This window comes from Salarias fasciatus, chromosome 15 (genome assembly GCF_902148845.1).
Source record: "Salarias fasciatus chromosome 15, fSalaFa1.1, whole genome shotgun sequence".
NCBI lineage: Eukaryota > Metazoa > Chordata > Actinopteri > Blenniiformes > Blenniidae > Salarias > Salarias fasciatus.
Genome location: NC_043759.1, coordinates 26,052,844 through 26,070,352, shown reverse-complemented (window position 1 = coordinate 26,070,352; position 17,509 = coordinate 26,052,844). Strand labels below are relative to the sequence as shown.

Below are 17,509 nucleotides of genomic sequence, written 5' to 3'. Positions count from 1 at the left end.
CCCCTCTCCAGGTCACACTCATTCTAGAGATGGTGTGATTTCAGCCTCTCTGTCTTCTTTAGCCCCTTTTACCTGTTGAAAAATCACCTTACAAATACAGGACAATTGTTGAACATAACTTCTCAGCTGTTCACAAGATAGACCTTCATAAAGTCCCTTCAAAAAAGGTACATGCATGGGTCTCTCTATGCATATTTCATGCAGTGTTAGATGGGTTAGTGTGTTAGTTTAGTTAGTTTGACAACAGTTAGCAAAAAATTCTTAGACATCTTAGTTTGTTCTCTCTGTTCGCTATGAACTTAATTCCCTTTAGATTTCAAAATTCCATTTGCTCATTCAGCTGTTCCCTGCAACTGTGGGTTATATACATCCAAACTTCTGCTGGATCCCAAGTATTTTCATAATACGTTTTATTACCTCCACCACAAAGTGGGATCCATTGTCTGAACTACATGTGTCAGGAAAACTAAACCTTGGAAAACCTCTCTACACAAAACTTTGCTACAGATCCACTGTCTGGTGCTCAGGTTGGTACTGCTTCCACCCATCTGCTGAAACGACATATTACCACAAGAATATATCGCATGTATCCAATTCTTTGAGTCATATCTACAAAATCTATAATCAGATGACGAAATGGACCGTCTGGTGGAGGAATATGCGCAATAGGTGCCGAAAAAGATTTCCTTGTATTATACTGAGCACATACTTTACATTCATGCAGCACTCGATCGACTGTGGGTGCCAGAAATGGTGACCACCAAACATCTCTTAAGCGTCTTAACACTTCCCCCCTTGCGCAATGGTCCTGACCATGCGCATTCCTAATAGCACAACGTAGCAGAGAGAGTGGCAAGACAAAATGTCCAGTACAACTCCTCCACAAACGCCGCTGCGGCCCATCCAGGGTGTTCATGGCCATACCCCTTAAGCCACACCGTTTTTTCCTGTGGGACTGCCTTGTCCTGTGCTGCTATAAGAAAAGATAGAATAGTTAAGGTTTTACAGTCAACTGCAATTAGTATGGGGCACATACTTACCCCTGCTGCCTTTTTTCCTCTTCATCAGTTATTGATTCCCTTTAGCTATTAAGTTGTTTGGCTTTTGATTGGCAGGGCATTCAATCACTGTAACTGCCATCGAAAGTAACATTACTTGTAAGAGTTTGGCAATTTCATCTGCATGGGTGTCCTAAAAGCCTTTATTTCTGCCAATTGGGCAGAGCATGGTTTTCTCAATTTTAGTACTTTATAATTTCAAAAAGGTGCCATGTGGCTTTAGTTCAATTATGGCAAAACCCACATGGTTGTCCATGGCATCCTTAAAACAAGATCCATCCATAATTAAAGTCACATCAGCCGTTATTGGTTGGTTGTATAAATCATCATACACTCTCATAGAGTTGTCTGTTTCTTGTTTACAGTCATATTGGATACCCTCATCAGGAGTTACCATTTTAGTGGCAGGATTCACCGCGGCGCACCACTGGATTGTGAGCTCAGGAGCATCAAGAATAACTTCATTACCTATAACTGGTGTCGACTGCAGGTCCTTTTTTACATTTAATTGGTCTGCAGTTTTTGCAGTGCACGTAATGGAGCTTTTTTTTTTTTTTTTTTTTTCCTTTTCTTTTTCCAGCATAGTCAGTTATCCATGGATGGTTATATCCAGTCATCCCCAGAAAGGAAAGCATTTGTCCTACTGTTTGTGGCTGCGGAGCTCGAGTTATAGCCTCTATCTGATGGAACTATGTTCCTCTTTCCTATGTCATCTACATACTGTATTACTGTGCTTGCAACATTTATATGCTGTAAGTCTTAGGCTGGTATTCTATCAAATACTGATGGACTTTCTACATAACCTTGTGGAAGTCGAGTATACGTATATTTAGGGACCGAGCCCCGGAGGGCAAGGTGGCCGCAGGCCACCTTGCCCGTAGGGCAAGGTCTCTATTGTTATTCGTTCGTTTGTCGTTCTCCTCCTCTATTATTATACTTACGCCCAAGTAAACGCGAATTTGACCCCCTAAACATGCACGAAAACTCACCAAATTTGGCACGCACATCATGACCGGCGAAAAATTTTATAAAATGGAAAAAAAAACAACATCTCCTCTCTAGCGCCACCTAGATCCCAAAAAACGTCTAAAACAGTCGCTACGGCCCGCAGGAATGTCGTAGAGAGATCAAACCAACGTTGACGCGTTCGTCTCATTGAGATCTACATTTCACGCGCTGACACCCCTGACCTAAATCCAACAGGAAGTCGGTTATTTCCCTTTCAAAGTAAAATTTTGCTCAAAATCACTCCTCACGTAAAAATTATCTCCTCCGAGACCGTTTGTCGTACAAACATAAGAGTCACGCGACGTGAAAGAGGACAATTTTCTCTACAAAAGTTGTGAACAACTTTGTCAAAAGTCTAACGGTGTGGATTTTATTAGCGTTCAAATTTGGAAGTCTGAAATCCTGCCTTGCTCCGGCCCTCATCCATTATAATGGGGGAAAAAGGAAAAAGGTCGCCTTTTTTCAGCACCTCGAACAAGTGGCGACTGCGGCTAAACCGTGACTCCTATCAACAAACCGAGCACACGCAAAGTTGCAGCAGGTTCTCCCGAACAAGATGATGTAACATAAGTGGGGAAAATGCCATGTTATATGTATGTTTTCACAGGTAAGAAAAGGTGTGCGCTCTGCATTTTTTTGCCTCTCAGTTATAATGGAGCCGGATGGGGAAAAATCTTGCGCTTCTCACAAGCTGAGGCCTCTGGGGTCCAAACTAAAAGTGTGACTGCTCTGAAAGCCTCACCAAGTGAAAGACAACAAATTTTCCTATCAAACCAGATATTTTTTGTTCAGTTATGCCAAACAGCAAAGGAACAAGGACCAGTTGTTTCCCAAACAGAAACTTTTATTTTCGCCTCTCTCCACTCTCACTGAAATTACCATATATGGGCATACAGTGCAGTTACACAGCTGACAGCAGCTGTCAATCAAACTCTGACACTCAGTGCCTTCATTCAGTCACTCTCAAAAGCAGATGGGAGAAGCTAACAGCTCCATGTTAGTGGATGGGAGATGCTAACTACTCCATGTTAGTGGAAGACAGATGCTAAGAGCTCCATGTTAGTGGGTGGGAAATGCTGAGAACTCCATGTTAGTGGATGGGAGATGCTCACTACTCCATGTTAGTGGATGAGACATGCTAACTACTCCATGTTAGTGGATTGGAGATGCTAACTACTCCATGTTAGTGGAAGACAGATGCTAAGAGCTCCATGTTAGTGGATGGGAGATGCGAACAATTCCATGTTAGTAGATGGGAGATGCTAACAACTCACTGTTAGTGAATGGGAGATGCTAAGAGCTCCATGTTAGTGGATGGGAGATGCTAACTGCTCCATGTTAGTGGATGGGACATGCTAAGTACTCCATGTTAGTGGATGGGAGATGCTAACTACTCCATGTTAGTGGATGGGAGATGCTAACAGTTCCATGTTAGTGGATGGGAGATGCTAACTACTCCATGTTAGTGGATGGGAGATGCTAACAGCTCCATGTTAGTGGATGGGAGATGCTAACTACTCCATGTTAGTGGATGGGAGATGCTAACTACTCCATGTTAGTGGATGGGAGATGCTAACAGCTCCATGTTAGTGGATGGGAGATGCTAACACCTACATGTTAGTGGATGGGAGATGCTCACTACTCCATGTTACTGGATGGAAGATGCTAACGACTCCATGTTAGTGGAAGACAGATGCAAAGAGCTACATGTTAGTGGATGGGAGATGCTAACAACTCCATGTAAGTGGATGGCAGACGCTAACTACTCCATGTTAGTGGATGGGAGATACTAACTACTCAATGTTCGTGGTTGGGAGATGCTAACTACTCCATGTTAGTGGATGACAGATGCCAACAACTCCCATGTCAGTGGGTGGACGTCTCAGTCGTGGGCCGGCAAGGAGGCTCGGTCCCGACCAATGCCGCTTGCGGCTTTAATGTTGCTTCTGATTTGTAAAAGCTAAAAGATACTGTGACTCCTCATCTATCGGCATACTGAAAAATGCAGAACAAAGGTCTATTACCATATCCCATTTAGTATCTGGTGGAACATTTGATAACAACATACAACATATGTGGATCAGGGACAACGTAATTGGATCAGGGACGACAGGAGTCTCAGCATCGACAATGGCATTGACAGCTCTTAAATCATGAACCAACCTATCATCTGTAGAATTGTTTTTTCTTGATTGGAAGATTAGTGTGTTACATTAACTTTTTGTTTTAACTAACACTCCCATTGCTAGTAATCCATTTATGGTTGGTTCAATGCCTTTGATTGCATGTTGCTTCAATGGGTATCAATTTCTGTATGGCAGTGGATGGGTTTTACTGATTTGACTCTGCTCACATCAGTCTTATGTCTTGACCATACTTCCAGTGACACTTGTTGGAGAATTAGCTCTTCGTCTTCTTCGAGAGTTGACTGAAGTTCTCCATCAGTCTGATCCAGTAGATCAGGGTTGTTGGTTTTTTCCCCATCTGGTTGTTGGCACATCATAGTGCTTGATTCTTCCATTTCCTTGTCAGGAAAATCCACATACCCCATCTGGTATGCACATTATGTTGGCTTGTAGTTGGCATAAAATTGTTGGCTCCATCTATCTTGAAAGATCATGGGGTTTTATGCCATGGGTCTTCAGTCAGGTCTACAGCATCAGGCATAGCTGTAGAGGCCTATGCAGCCACTGCAGATGAACTCATTGCAGCGTGGTTGGAATGTCATCTGTCTCCACTGTCTGCAGAGTCTCTTCTTCCCCAGCAGGCGTCTCTCCTCTGCCTGGCAGCTGGTTGTGTAGCCCCCCTTCTCATCCCTCTTCTTGGAATTTGATAGGTGGGTGGAGCTATTAGGAGCTGTGGGCCTGTCTGGTGTCAGCTGTCTCCGCCTCCCATCCAGCCAAAACCATTGCAGCATTCCTTGCTCTTGATTTACTGTCACAACTTGCTTGCTCTGTTCTCCAAGTTGCATTGTTGTCACTTTGTCAGTTCTTTACTCAGATCTTCTTCTCTTCTGTTGCTGAAATCTTCATCTTCATAATGCTTGATGTTTGATGCCATTTCGTCACAACATTTCTCATCAAAGACTCCTAGAGGCCATTTTGCCCCTTCGGGAGTTCTGTTGTTCTATTTTCTATACATTTTAGAATTTCTTTTTCAAATTTTGGGTGCTGTCATATTAGTACCTGTGCCTCCTGTTGTCCTCTTGATCCATTTTAAATCCCTTGACTCTCTTTCCACACAGCTTCTGTGTCTGTGGGGATAGTTTATATTAGTACAATAAATTATTTATTTATTTATTTATATATATTTTTATTTAGAACTGCTGTTCTCAATACTAGTTCTCTAATATAATCATTAGGCATGCTGCGGTTCTCTGTTTTGAACCAAACCCTTCGGTACGCCATACATAAATCAATTCACCTATAAACCACGGTCTGTCGTTGCTTAATTAATTAATTTCTTACAGCTGGCCACCTACTTGCAGAACAGATCCCTATGTCTGTCTACCTGCATAAATAAGCACTCTGCTAAGGAAATCCCCATCCTGCGAGTAGCTGTCCAATCACTGGCTCTTCCACACCCCCCTCCTGCCTATGTGTGAAATTTGAGCCAGAGGAGCAAGAGGAGCGCTCAGCTACAGAACATAAATCACCCGTTTCAGAAAGCCATGGCGAGTGGAGGAGTGGAGAAGAACGAGAAGTTAAAGTTTGTCGAGGCATTTTTAAATTTAAATCTGTGTATTTTCCTTCATGTAGTTACATTCAAAACTTCAAAAAAATAAAAAATAAAATACCTTTCGTTTAAAGTCTTTTTCTCTCTCTTTTTTTTTCTCAGGATGCAAAAATACATACTGAAATAAAACCGTAAGCCTAAACTGAGATACGAACCAATCCATGGGAAACCTGTTACCCTTTCATGGAATGACTGATATCCAACCATGGATTTTACTGCCAATCCGTGCCGTAATAGATTACTTAGCAGCAAAGTGGCCTGCCTTGATGGTGCTTCACTTCAGCTGCACTGATAACGCGTCCAACCCCCCTGCATTCCAGCAGCTCCTGATCCCCGTGTCCAGAGCACGTCGGGGAATTCCCCCTGTACTTGTTAGAATAACACATCTGGTCAAATGCCACAGTTGTCTGAATGATTTCCTGCCGATTTTGCCACAATTCAACTTTAGTTTTCATTTTTATATCTACATTCTATCCAATAATACGTTATTTCATGCATCTCAATATCTCTCCTATGTTCTCAGGAGAGTAATAAATACTCCTTATCACTGCTGCCTCTTCTCACTAGCAGTCACTCCCCCATGGTTGACTCTAAGCGTACTCTTTTACGCAGCCCTGTACTATAGAGTTCTAAATTTGATCCCTTAGTTTCTGCCACCATCCCAAATACAATTTCCTATCTATAATTATCCATACCCGTCTCATAATAAAACTGTAACGTCACAAAAGCTGCAGTATTTAAATAAAATACTCTTTAATCGTCTCATTTGAAGGCAAACCTGCTGTAACTTTTCCACCTTCTCAATTTAGTCAGTCTTCCTTTTCTGTCTATTTACACTATTTATATAATTATTCTAAAATACCCTATGATTACATGCGCATTTTATTTACATATGTACTTTTTTTGGCCAAAGTTTCTGCTCATTTTACCATCTGCTCTCCTTCAAACTCTCACAGACAGTCTCATACGCACAGTCACCCCTTCTCCTTTCCTCACATCTTTCTAACACTCACTTGCTCTTTTTACACACTCTTACTTAGACATAGACACAATTACCTCCTCCGCGTCAGAAGGCTTTTTGTTTTACAACCACCCTTTCAGCCCCAAAATTCGCTCTGACGGTGCAGCTCACAGCTGAGCCGACAAATTGACCTTTGGCGGTAACCGCAGTTGGGACGGATCCATCCGTGCTCGACCCTCTCCTGGAGTCTCTTGTGTACACTTTCTCTCCTCTCCTGGGAGAAGGCTTACTAGTTTACAACCTACGCTTCAGACCCAGAGTTCACTTTGACAGCCCAGTCTCTCCGCTGGGTCAACAAATTAACCTCTCATAGGTTGGACCGGCCGTCCGTAAGGGACCCACTTCTGGGTCTCCTGTTTTATACCCTCTCCCTCCTAGAAGGCTTTATTTATGGCAGAGATTACCCATTCAGCCCTAAGGTTAAATTACGCAGAAACAACACACTCACATCCAAAAAGTATAGAGCGCTATTTGCTTAGAAAAACTTCAGCAACCATTTAGACATAAAAATTATGAGTAATTGTTACCTTAATTATTTCCAAATAAACATCACTTAACTGCAAAATTCTCTTTTAATACAGATCACTAGGAATTTAAACTACTTAAATTTCAGACTTATCTAAACTTTTCTTTAATTTAGTTGGGTAAATAATGTATGTTAAACATAGCGTTTTGTATTTAATATTCAAACAAGCAAATTTGCATTCATTTTACTCCATGTAAAATTTAGAACATTATCTAAAGTATTGATTTACAGTTGTTCCTGTCTAACAAACCCTTAGCGGTATCCGCATCTCCACACTGGCGCCTACTCCTCTCTTAGGAGAATTATCCTCAAGCGGCTCCCACTCTTATACTTAGCCGACCCTTCTCTAGCCGCGGTGTCACTTCCCCTCAGAAGTTAAGACACATAGCAGCCTGAAGACAGTCTGCGCATGCAGGCGGCCCCTTTTTCCCCTTAGCAAGCAGACTCTTTCTGCACCATGGTCGTTACTCTTATGCGGTTTGGTCGTTTTTTGCATTCTGACTCCGAACTCCCCCTCTGAATTTCTTTTAAATCAAATTTTCTTTTTTATCTTTAAAAATCACTTTTTAACTTTAACTAGGTTCTTTTGGATTAATTTAATCCGGTTTCAGATTTCACCTGGGCAGAGACCAGACATAAGCACACAAAAAATTTAGACGCAGAATAAATTAATCTGCTTACCTCCAATTGTTGTGGCCACAGTGTGCTGAATCAGTCCTCCTCCACAGATAAAAATCAATCTCCGGTTACTCCTCCTGGCTAGAGCTCGCCAATAATATGTCGTGGAATTTTATTTTAAAAAGTATCCTAGGCCAGTCACGGTGCAAAAAACCCCACAAACATATATTCCAGAAAAAACGTAAAATCCTCAAGTATATCCATTCTTGGTTCTTGAAGTCTTCCATCGTAGTTCTCCTCAGAAAAATCAGGCAGAGTCAGAGTCAGAATGCAAAAAGAAGGACTTTATTCCCAAAAAACCCTCCGGCAGCCAGACCGACCAAAAGAACTGACGCGTCGATCGCTCTCCGCTCCATCTATTTATACTATTTCTTGGGAGTTCGTCAACTCTCCATGGACTCTTCGTCAAGACACAATTGTTCCCCCCTCCCTATAAAGGTCAAGGTCCGTGACCCCTTGGGAGGCCCTCTCAGCCTCCATCAAGTCTCCATCAAGTCTCCATCAAGTCTTCCCAAATGCCAGGTGTTGTGCAACAAATCATAGTGTCACATTTCTTGTCCAATGAGCCTCATTTGCACCAGAGGGAGACAGAGAGAGAATTGACCTGTTGTCTTAACTTTAGAAAAAAACAAACTGTCCAGCTGCCAAGAGGCTGCCGTAAAAATGAAACATGGCAGGCTGGCGAACAGAAAAAGGATACATGTCTTTTCTACGCCTGTGTCTACTAGCATACTATAACTCACAGAGACATGCATTATATGAACAATAGTAAATAACATAATATAATAAGCATGATGTAAAGAATATTATAAAATTATTCTACACTTCCCCTACCAAATCCTTGTCATTTCAAATGTGTCAATCACAAACGCCCTTGTGCTGTTCTTTTGGTTATTCCTCTCCACAAGCTTTGGGAGATATGCATTTATAACCTGTAATTAAAATAAAAAAAAGTTAAACCCATTTCGCAGGGCAAAATGTAAAAAAGAAAGAAAGACGTGTGTCTACTTGAAAATACTTAACATAGGAAATCGGTTTAAAGTAAAATAGTTTTAAAATCTCACCTCACTCTCAAACTCCATTTGAGGACCTGTATTAAAGATATCATGGTAAAATATCTCATAGGGACCCACTTTGGAGAGCAGGACGTACGAGGGTGTACCCAAAAAAAACCGGAATTTGATTATAACTTTTTATTTATGACATTTCAAAATAAAACACCACCGTCGCCTTCAAAATAATCCCCATCTGCATTCATGCAGCGCTCCAGCCGTGGCTCCCACTTCACCAATGCGTCGTCAGACCCGCACGTAAAAGTGCCATTTTTTGCCGGCTGCGATTTTTCTGTCACCTCCTCCACATCTGCAAACCGCTGTCCCTTCAGCTCTTTCTTCAACTTGGGGAACAAGAAAAAGTCACTCGAGGCTACATCTGGCGAATAAGGCGGATGGGAGAGGAGATTCATCTTATTCTTCACCAGAAACTGCGTGAGGCGCAGCGCCGTGTCCGCTGGCGCACTGTGGTGGTGGATCAACCGGGCTCCACTCCGCCACTCCGCGGGCCGCTTCCTCCTCACATCCTCACGGAGCCGTCTGAGGACTTCCATGTAGTAGTCCTGGTTTACAGTCTGACCTGGAGGGACAAACTTGCTGTGGACGAGACCCTGGACAGCGGAAAAGCAGCTCAGCATTGTTTTCACGGCTGAGCGCACCCAACGCGCGGACATCTGGCCCTTTTAAAACCACCCAAACCACTCATGGACCTGATTCTTCCCCAGAGCATCATCCTTGTAGGCTTGCTGCAACAAGGTGAGTGTTTCTGCTGCTGTTTTTTCCCAGCAAAAAGCAGAATTTAATGTTTACGCGCTGCTCTGGCTTCCCAGTCAATGTCGCCATTTTGGAAAAAATCGCAGACTGCCTCTGCACTCTGTTGCTATAAATAGCTCCTGACAGGTGTCAGTGTAACTCTCGCAGCTCAAATTTCTCACAGATGTGCATGAGGCTTACCTGCAGCAGATCTGACGGCCAGAAGTCGGAACTCATTATTATTATTGTTTTCTGACCAAATTCCGGTTTTTTTTGGGTACCCCCTCGTATGCTATTTCCTCCCCTCCATGCATCTTTCACATCTGAAAAAGAGAAATTCAAAGTTGAAATAATGCTATTCTGTCTATTCATATTTATTTGATCTCTAAAATAAATTCGAGGTACAATAGTCTGTCTATGAAAAAACATATGCTTGCTCATAGGGGGTGTTCACTGTGGAGAACATGTAGGGGAGGTGTATATAACCTGAAATGGCAGCGCTCCTTCGCCCATCAGTGGATGGACCAGAGGAGGAAGCTGCAGCAGCTGTGGGACCAGAGGAAGCCGGAGCAGCAGGCGCTCCGGTGGAAGCTGGAGCAGCAGGCGGGGCATTACTTGATGGGGTTGTTGGCAGGCCAGTTAAGAGTTTGAGTGGAATCCTGTCTTTCCCCTCAGTATAAGGGACAAGGTGACCCTGATTTATTTTGGGGATAGTAATCCCACTTGCGTCTACCAGGTCCACACTTTTGCCAGTGATGGAGGAAATTGTGTAGGGCCCAAGATCATTTCCCTCCAATTTTCCTCCTTTCCTCTGCTTACTCCTCACATTAATTCTTTGCACCTTCATGTCCTCCTTAAGGCTGACAGCACTTTTTTTACCCTTCCTGGGTTTGGGGCTGTCGTTGATATTTTGGATGGCATTTTGAAGTGCATCATCCAGTTTGAGGACATTTTCTGTCATTTCCTCAACAGAGAGGTTGCCCTCCACACTGCTATCCACCTTTTGAATGAATGAAAAATCAAATGAAACAAAATTAAACCAAATCCCTTTAAAGCAATACATTGTTCTAAGTTAGTGAGCTCAAATTAAATTTTGTTCTCTGTACACCTTTAAATATATTAATTTTTTTTCAATATGCACGATGCATCTTACCATGTAATCCTTTGGGATTTCAGAGGGATACCTCGCTTCCCTCCCAAACATTAAAAAGAATGGTGAGAACTTTGTGGTGACTTGCCGCTTGGTTCGCAGGCCAAACATTACAGCATCTAGATGCTTGTCTCACACATCTGGCTTGTCGTGCCCCAGTTTGGCCAGTGCCCTACAAAGAAGATAATTATTCTTTTTTTTTTTTTTTACAAGAAGACATATTCCAGAGTGATATTATTAAATTATTCTAACAGATATACGCCTACCTCGGGATCATCCCCTTCATCCTCTTCACCAGTCCATTGGTCTGTGGATGATACACACAGGGTTCTTTTGATGCCCAGTATTTTGTACACATTGCTGTTGATCTATTTTACAAATACATAAAGACAACAAATTAAAGGTAGCCATAGGGGGAATAACAGGTGCGAAAAGAGTGACTGACTACTGTAAGCGTTACATAGTTAATGATGAAATTTTTGTGGATGATGTTTTTAGCTTTTCTGACATACTTCATTAACGAACTCCCGGCCTTGGTCCGTCAGTATCCGTTTTGGTGCTTCGAACTGATAGAAGAACTTCAGTAAGCACTGACTGACCTCCTGTGCATTCTTGGATTTTATGGCATAAGCCTGGGGCCACTTTGTTATATAATCAGTCAGCACACATATGTACTGGTTTCCACTTTGAGTGGTCCTCAGTTTGCCTATGAGATCCACACCCACAAGTTCAAATGGTGTAGTGACCTGCAACACATAAAGTATGTCAATAGACATGTATCATATTTCCAGCAAATTGTTTTTTGTTTTCTCCTATTAACTTATTTTTTTATCTAAAAGAAGAAGATGATATAAAGACTCAATTTGATTCTTACTTTAATGGGTTGGTATTCCACTTCCTGTTTGATTACAACACTATTGGCCATGCATTCAGGCCCAGAGACCCACAATAATTAAATCAATCACATTTTAAAAGACTAAATACACAGACAAGATACAATAGTGATTTTTTTAAGCCTGTAGGTAGAAGTCTATGACCACTCGATGCACCACAAAATACGTGCGGTTTATCAATCAATCTATAAAACACAATTTGTCCCCAAGGGACGTTTAAAACACACGCATGCCATGTCATGTTGGAAAGAAATGATTAAACACAAATACATAAATAAGTTAGTAAAACTGTTCAAAAGAAAAAAGAAAAAGGACAAGATAGTATAGAGACCCAAAAAAGCCTGAAAGCCTATTCCATTTCAGACGATCTAACTCAACTTGCAACTCGTAATGTTTTGCTTTCCGATGGAAATTGTTTTGTTGAACCTTAGTCAATCCAGGAGGGATGGTTCCATCACTTAGAAAAGACTTCAAGTTGTTAGACACAACAGGATCCAACAGGATCCATGATTGCGACTCCAAATAAGGTTAAGTGACTGTCAAATTCAAATTCAAAACCATGCATGCATCTTGACTAGGGCTGGGTACCATTAGATATTTTTTGAGTACAAGTACTTTTTCGATACCTCACGCAGGGTACCGGTTCCTGAACGGTACTTTTTTCGGTACCGGTTCCTGAACGGTACTTTTTTCGGTACCTTCCTTCACGGCGCACAGACGACACCATGACTGCATTTGCACTTCATGCCACTAGGTGTGCTGTTTGCATGTTCAACCTTATTTTACACAGACACCACAGAGGAAGAAGGGCGCTGCAGGCTCTCTCTGCATGTTGTTAGAAAAAGAGTGTGAGCCGGCAAGACGTGGTGATATGTTCAATGATGTGATGCACCATTTTTTCAGTAAAAGAGAAGAACTGAACAATAATTTCTACACATTTTTATTGACTGCACAGCCACTTTAAGAACCGAAACTGATACCCGTACGCACGTCTCTTGTTCGGCACCGGTATATAACGAAGTTTTTCGGTCGGTACCACTGAGGTACCGTTAAACGGTACCCAGCCCTAGTCTTAACGTCATTCAGTTGTGCTTACTGGTGCATAACTATACATGCAGGCCAGGTGGGTAGGGTGGAAGGGGTGGTGGGGTCGGCATGCACATAATCAATGATGTTTTTTTTTCTAGTCTAAACAACTATCCAGTCTTGACCGTTAAAACAATAATGTCAGACATTTTGTGGTTTGCAAAAGTAGCTTGTATTTGTGTCAGACTGTAGCTAACAACAACAGTGTCTACTGCTTCACTCAGTAATAGTGCGGATCACATGATCACAGGTATATGCATAAGCAGGAAAAAATTGCATGTATTGATAGCATGATACCGCAGGGTTCCATATTGGGTCCAAAATTATTCAATCTGTATATAAATTATATATTTAAGGTATCTACACTACTGAAACTGATTTTAATTGCAGATGATACAAACATGTTCTATTCAAATGAAAGGTATGATGAAGCTATAAATTGTGTTAACAAGGAATTAGCAAAAAATAAAAATATAGATGGATAATAACAAGCTATGACTGAATCTGGAAAAAACAAAAGTTATGATGCTTGGTAACTTTAAGGAACGAATAAATATGAATATATCCATTGATAATAAAATTATAGAAAAAGTAACTGAAATCAAATTTTTAGGAGTAATAATAGATAAGAACTTAAATTGGAAAGCTCATATTAATTACACTCAAAAGAAAGTGTCAAAAAACAGCAATAATCAACAAAGCGAAGTGGGTACTGAACTATAACGTTCTATATATTCTTTACTTTAGTCTTGTTTCTCCATATTTAACTTATGTAATAGAAGTATGGGGCAACAATTATAAGAGTACACTACACCCACTGGTAATACTTCAAAAGCGTGCACTATGAATCATCCATAAGTCTGATTATTTGGAATACACAAATACACTCTTCTTGCAGTCCAAAATTCTAAAATTTTCAGATTTGGTGAATTTCCACACAGCTCAATTGTTATTCAACGCCAGTATAACTGTTCTTCCAGCCAATATACAAGGCTTATTTATGGAGAGGGAAGGTGATGGATACAATCTCAGGGGAAGTGTTAAACTAGTACCACCAGCTATAAGAACTGCAAGAAGAAATATGTGTGTGTCAGTTTGTGGGGTTCGTCTGTGGAACAGCTTAGGATGGAGTTTAAAACAAAGTTCGAATATTCATCAATTTAAGGCTAAATATAAGGAAATTATATTATTGCAGTACAGTGCAAGATGTAAAGACTTTTTATTATAATCTTTATTAGAGAATAAAGACTATACATTATATTTTATTACATCTGGGATATTTCATTACTAACATAGCTAGCACCATTATTGGTATTAAGCAACCACCGATCAGAGATTGTATGTACTGGGGGTGGGATTGAATAAGTATCTACTTCTTCCCACTCCCTTTCGAACGGTTGTCACTACTGTGTACATATGTATAGTATGTATATAGTACTGTATTGGAAGTATATAGTACATATGTACTACGTTTTTTTTTTCCTTTTCTTTTTTAAATTATTATTATTATTACTATTATTATTATTTTATTATTATTATTATTATTATTATTATTATTATTATTATTATTATTGTTTTGTATGCAAAATTATACTTTAAGTTGGCCTGTTTCTTGTGGAATTTTCAATTGACAACCGAGTTCGAAATAAAAATATTGATTGATTGATTGATACCAAGTCATTTTCAGCAAACATATGCAAGTCTGTCAAGTACAAGAGGCATGAATCAGTTTTTGGCAGGTGAATTACCGTATTGGCCCGAATACAAGACGACTCTGATTATAAGACGACCCCTATCCTATTTTCAAATATCATTTTGTGAAAATAAAAATATGTTGAAGACAATAAGGTTACTCATAAAATAACTTTTTATTGTACAATTATTCTAAACTCAAAAACTCACAACAGTGATAACATTTCATGTGATTTAAGATAAAAAAAATATATTACTGCAGTAATAAATAAAAAATATATTCTCTTTCCCAAAATAAGCAACAATTAAAGGTATAATGGACAATTTTCTTGAAAAAGTTGAAACCAAACGTCTGTTGCTCGCTTTTTGAAAAACGCGCATGCGCCAGACCATGCTACCTGCTCTGCTGCTCCTACGAGCGCGCTTGACAGCGTGACGCAAGCATTTCTCCAGCGTGATTGACATGTCGGAGGACCAATAGTTGATGCTCGCATCACGCCATTCATTGGCTAAAGCAATGTCCATTGTACCTTTAAGTAGCCTCAAAGGTTCAATAACTGCATTAATGATGTAAATAACTTTATAACCATCAAATTCAAGTTCTATTCAACTTCATGAACATGAATAATTAAGCCCTCCGTGAATGTTGGATTCAGTTTGGCATGTAGAGAACAGTTCTTCAGAAAGAAAGCAGGAGATTTCAGCTGGTCTGACCGTTTATTGCTTTCTCCTGAAGGCACTGTAAAACTTAAACAAACCAGATATACATTCATTCATTATCTACCGCTTCATCCTTTTGTTCAGGGTCGTGGGTGGCTGGAGCCAATCCCAGCTGCTGTGGGCGAAAGCAGGGTCACCCTGGACAGGACGCCAATCTGTCGCAGGGCTGACACATAGACAAACAACCATTCACGCTCACATTCACACTTAGGGGCAATTTAGGGTGATCAATTAGCCTGACATGCATGTTTTTGGACCGTGGGGGGAAGCTGGAGTACCCAGAGAGAACCCACATACACACGGGGAGAACATGCAAACTCCCAGCTGGTATTTGCAGAGGTAGGAGATTGGAGCCTGATCAAGTCATCTCCATGCCATGTTTTTGCTCTGACCATGTATCACACCAGGTGAATCTGATCAACCCTGCTCCTCAGCTTGTCTGTGGTACATGGTGAGGGCAAAAACATGGCATGGAGATGACTTGATCAGGCTCCAGTCTCCCACCTCTGGGTATTTGAACCCAGGATCATCTTGCTGTGAGGCATGAGTACTAACCACTGCGCAACCATGCGGCCAGATATATATATAAGTGAAAAAATACACAAGATGGATCACAACATACATCACTGTCTACAAACAAAACAAGTCAGTATTTAAAATCAAAGCCGCTAGCTCAATGCTAACTATTAATGGAAACACCATTGACATGCTAACGAAATTAGCATCTGCGTTGAAACTTCAAAACAAACTGACAAACTCACAAGTATCAATTTCACCTCTATCCTGAACATCAACTAAGTATATTCGAGTACTTACAGGGAGATATTTTTGATGCGCTGTCTGAAATGAAGCTTAGAAAAACCACCAGCAGCCACACTGCTCAGTCTTCTTCTCTCACTGCTGCAGGCTGACACTCTGTCCAGCTCACTATCTCCCCCTAACGGGGCGGCTGAGCCACTGCATGAAGCAGAGGCTGTACAGGTTACTGGTACTTTGGCTTCATCTAGTCCTTATTGTAGCACCACCCCATTTTTGAGAATACCATTTCTGGAAAAAAATATCGTCTTATATTCGGGCCAATACGGTAAGCTGATTTTGAAATTGTAATGTCCCTTTTTTTTCCCCATTGTAATGATTTTCCATCAAGGGAATTATCTCACTCAAGTATCAATGATGGGTATTTTCCCACAGTCCTGATCTTCTCTGTCGTCCAGATTTCACAGGGATGGGGTGAAAGTGCCCTTCGTCCGATGTCAACCAGTGTGGTCCAGTTTGAAACCTTCGTTGCCTCTATTATTGGGGGAATTTTTTTTTTTTTTTCTCAGCTAGACAAGCTGCACTGTGTCCTTCAATAGTTCAGTTGGTAGAGCGGAGGACTGCAGTGTATAGCATTAAAATCCTTAGGTCGCCGGTTCAAATCTGGCTTGAAGGAGGTCTTTCCAGTCATCACATGCTGTATCAGTGAGAGAAGCCTGAATTGGGTTGTCTGAATCACTCTTGGAAACTGTGTTCCACATCTGACAGATGGGGAAACAAAGTGGTTGTATGGCTGTGTTTGAGCTTCCTTTCAAGGTGTGACTTGTTCTCTTCAGTATCTGGCAGGTTCCTCCACTTCAAGGTGACAGTTACCTTTGTCACAAAACATTAAACTTACCCCAACCAAGTCCATGAAAGGTCTTCTCGAGTAGTTGAAGCCCCAAGCATAAGTCCACTGTAAGCCAATCCGGTCCTTTGCATCTTTTCATTAGAAAGAGGACTTTTCAGAAAACTGACCATGTGGGCTTCAGAATAGGTCAAGATCACTGTCAGCAGGCACATTGCTGACTTTTCAACAAGTGACAAATGGTGACAGAGAGTTGTGGTGCAGAGTTGTTGAGCGTTTGAGTCAAAGGATAAGTCGTTGTCCAAAGTGATTCAGGGAAAAGTCAAGAGGAAGCTTGACTTAGTCCAATGTAGGCCAGTCTGATCCTGTCTCAAACCTTCATGCTGTCAGTTCCACTGGGAATATCTTTTTTCTCTCATCTTGAAAAGCCGTTGGAAAAATGTTGACAGCTCAGTGGGTGGAGCGGGCCTCGAGGACCAGGGCTGAGATGCCCTGGTGTAAATGACAGGACTCGCCTCAGAACTACGGTCACAA

At 41.2% G+C, this 17,509-nt stretch overlaps 1 non-coding gene across 1 annotated transcript; it reads left to right on the top strand.

The window, feature by feature from the left end:
• Window positions 1-16,717: 16,717 nt before the first annotated feature.
• On the top strand, window positions 16,718-16,804 carry trnac-gca (transfer RNA cysteine (anticodon GCA)). Its single transcript is given in 2 exon segments — window positions 16,718-16,754; window positions 16,769-16,804. It is a non-coding gene; the product is annotated as a tRNA-Cys (tRNA).
• Window positions 16,805-17,509: the final 705 nt, after the last annotated feature.